The sequence below is a fragment of the Eulemur rufifrons genome, chromosome 30 (genome assembly GCF_041146395.1).
Source record: "Eulemur rufifrons isolate Redbay chromosome 30, OSU_ERuf_1, whole genome shotgun sequence".
Lineage (NCBI taxonomy): Eukaryota > Metazoa > Chordata > Mammalia > Primates > Lemuridae > Eulemur > Eulemur rufifrons.
Genome location: NC_091012.1, coordinates 33146228 through 33150104, shown reverse-complemented (window position 1 = coordinate 33150104; position 3877 = coordinate 33146228). Strand labels below are relative to the sequence as shown.

The window sequence follows — 3877 nt, the reverse complement described above, 5'->3', positions numbered from 1 at the left end:
GGCTTCTGATTTTAGTATTTATAAATGTCTCTATATCTGACAGTATTTAGGAGTTCTAAGGTACAGGACTTGCAATATCTCTAATATACAGGGATTCCAGTGTCTATGTCTTCCAATATCCACTATCCCAATATTCAGGGCCTCCAAAGTCTCTGATGTCCTGAATAACCAATGTCTTGAAAATCCAAGGCTTCCAATGTCTCCAACATCCTGTGCTTACAATGTTTCCAATGTCCAGGGTTTTCAATGGCGCCAGTGTCAAGGTCTTCCAACAACTCCAGGTCTTCCAGAAACTCCAAGTCTTCCAACAACCTCAAGGTCTTCCAGACAATCCTGCTCTTCCAGAAAATCCACATCTTCCAGACAATCCATGTCTTCCGGACAATCCATGTCTTCCAAGAACCTCCAAGTCTTCCAGTGAATCCAGTCTTCCAGCAATTATCGGCCTTCCACAAAATCCAGATCTTCCAGGAAAATCCACTTCTTCCATCAAATCCAGAACTTCCAGCCAATCCATGTCTTCCAGAAAAATCTATGTCTTCCAGAAAATTCATGTCTTCCATCAAATCCAGAACTTCCAGCCAATCCATGTCTTCCAGAAAAATCTCTGTCTTCCACCAAATCCCAGTCTTCCAATAAATTCAGTTCTTCCAGAAAAAATCTTGGTCTTCCAGTCAATCAATGTCTTCCAGAAAGAAATCCAGGTCTTCCAGTCAGTCTATGTCTTCCAGAAAAATCTACATCTTCCACCAAATCCAGGTCTTCCAAGAAAATCTTGGTCTTCCAGGCAATCTATGTCTTCCACCAAATCAAGTCTTCCAGTCAATCCAGGTCTTCCAGACAAAATCTGTGTCTTCCACTAAATCCAGGTCTTCCAATAAAGCCATGTCTTCCAGAAAAGTCATGTCTTCCAATAACCTCCAAGTCTTCCAGCCAATATATGTCTTCCTGAAGATCCACATCTTCCAGAAAACCCATGTCTTCCAGTAACTTCCCAGTCTTCCAGAAAATCCACCTCTTCCAAACAATCCAGATCTTCCGGACAATTCGGGTCTTCCTGAAAATCCATGTCTTCCAAAAAAGCCATGTCTTCCAGAAAATCTACGTCTTCCAATGATCTCCAGGTCTTCCAGCCTATCCACGTCTTCCAGAAAATCTAAGTCTTCCATCAAATCCATAGATTCCGGGAAATCCACATCTTCCAGCAAATCCAAGTCTTCCAACAAAGCCATGTCTTCCATCAAATTTATGTCTTCCAGCCTACCTATGTCTTCCAACAAAGGTACGTCTTCCAACAAAGCTTTGTCTTCCAGAAAATCCACGTCTTCCAGAAAATCAACGTCTTCCAACATGGCCATGTCTTCCAGAAAGTCTATGTCTTCCAACTAAGCCACGTCTTCCAAAAGTCCATGTCTTCCTACACCTCCAGGTCTTCCAGCATCTCCAGGGCTTCCAGCATCTGTTCGTCTTCCAGCATCTCCACGTCTTCCACCATTTTTGTGTCTTCCAACATCTCTGCATCTTCCAGCATCTTCACGTCTTCCAACATCTTCAGGTCTTCCAACAACTACTCAGTCTTCCATCAGCGGGCTCAATATCTACGTCTTCCAACATGTCCAGAGTGCCGATCTAACATTCAGGTCTTCCAGTGTCTGCAATATCCAGGTATTCTAACATTTTCTATAGTCCAGATCTTCCAACCTTTCCCCAGGTCCAGGCTTTTTCAAATCTAGTCTTCCCCTGTCAGAGCCTTCCTATGTTCAGATCTTTCCACAGACAGACCTTCCAACTCAAATATTTCTGCTGCTAGTTGAATTTGCCTCAAAAAAATTAGTAGTGCATTCCTCCTTATAGACCAGATCTCATGAACCAACTGTACTACAGTTTGGGGTTTTTGTTATTTGGAAGTGTATGTTTAATCTCCACAACTTTTAAAGATAGTGTTCATTAAAAGCTTCTACAGAATAAACAAATGTGATTGATGGGATAAATTTTACTACTTTGTTAGTGCTTATAGTTTTTATACATTAACTGTTTAGGTGCAAAGTGAAATTTTTATTTAGTGAGAAAAATTCCTGATGAAGACTATAAAAGTTAACATACAATGTATTATTTGTCCATTTTTTAATAATATGAATTTTTATTTGTTTGGTCTTATGTGACAAATTAATAATCATAATAATAACAACATAGCATTTGCTATGTCCAGGCACTGTTCTAAGATCCTTATGTGCATTGCCTCATTTAATCTTCACAACAACCCACTGAAGTAGGTACTATCATTATCCCTATTTTACAGATGAGGAAACTGGCACACAGAGGTGAAGCAATTTCTCTAAAGGGTACAACTGTTAAATAATAGAGCTGGGATTTAAATCCATCTAGTCTGTATCCAAAGTCCATGATCCTAACCACTATACTATAATATCTGCTGTTGAAAATCAAGATGAGATTTATGGGATCCATGGCTTGATAGCTTCCATATTATTTGTAGAATACTATAATATCTTATATACAAATGATCTCACTTTATCCTGTCACTGTCAGAACCATTAATATCATTCTCTTGTTCATGTATATGGAGGTAGGTGCAAACACTTCCTGATACTATTTTCAGTTTTGGCAGGAAAAACATAAGGGAACACTAAGTTCAAGTACCCTCTGCTTTAGAATCGTATTCATAGCTCCATGCTTTGAGTACTGGTGCCTGGAATTTAACTCTCCTATCTATTTTAATTCCTTATCACTGGGCATTCTCCAGTTTGCACCTTACTATCTAGACCACTTACCATTAGTTTGTTCCTGACCTCCAGGACCTACCTGCATCTTCAAATATCATGATCTCCTGGGTTTCTAACCACTGCCTTGTATCTGGCTAATGGTAACTACAACTTATTAAATCCCAGCATGGTGACCTAGAGAACTAATTACTTGATTCTCCAAGTCTCAGCTCTCACCAGGCACTTCTGGCAATGTTGTACCCATGCCTCTGACTGGAGTGAAAAGCATGAAAGCTACATAATGAAATTATAGTTAGGCAGAGAATCTCTAAAGATTTAGAGTCATTAACATGGCAATAAAAAGGAACAATAACAATAATAGTAATTAATATAGTAATAACTTCTGAATATTTAGTGACTTACAGTTTACAAAGTCCTATCACCTCATGTATTCATTCATCCATTCATTCAACAAATATTTATTGAGTACCAACTGTGTACCAGGCATGTTTTAATGAAGCTTAAAATCATCTGGGGGAAACAGACAATGTACAAATAATTGAACAATAATTTATCAATTGTGATAAGGCCATGAAGAAAAAGTAAGTATAGGATGCTATGAGAGTCTGGAAAGTCAAGGAAAGCATTTCTGAGGAAGTAACATTTATGATTATTCTGAAGGATCTATTTTCTCATTTGGTTATCACAATATAACCTTGTGACTTAGATAAGATACATGTTTTTGTATCACTTTTAGTAAGCAGAGTACTAACAATGGACATGGGATCTAGATGTGATCTCTTTTTTTCTCTACTACTCCATTCTGCCTTAAAATATATATTAAGTAGTATTCGACATTATATATCAAGGGATATAAAAATGTACTCTTTGACTTAGTACTTTCTACTTAAAGGAATCTATCCAAGGAAATTATCCAAAATGTGGATAATTCATGCACAAAGATGTTCCTCATACATTATTTGGTATACAGAAAAATAAGAAAACCTAAGTATCTAACATTAAAGGAATGATTAAGTAAGTGTGCTATGTACCTATGATGGAATATTCTTTTTAAAAATATTTATGGTGTGTTCATCTTATAATGTTAAATAAAAGTCAGCATACAAAATTATATAGTGTGATTACAACTGTTTTTA

General features: G+C 37.4%; 1 pseudogene; it reads right to left on the bottom strand.

The window, feature by feature from the left end:
• Window positions 1-822: 822 nt before the first annotated feature.
• On the bottom strand, window positions 823-2826 carry LOC138378850 (cerebellar degeneration-related antigen 1-like; annotated as a pseudogene).
• Window positions 2827-3877: the final 1051 nt, after the last annotated feature.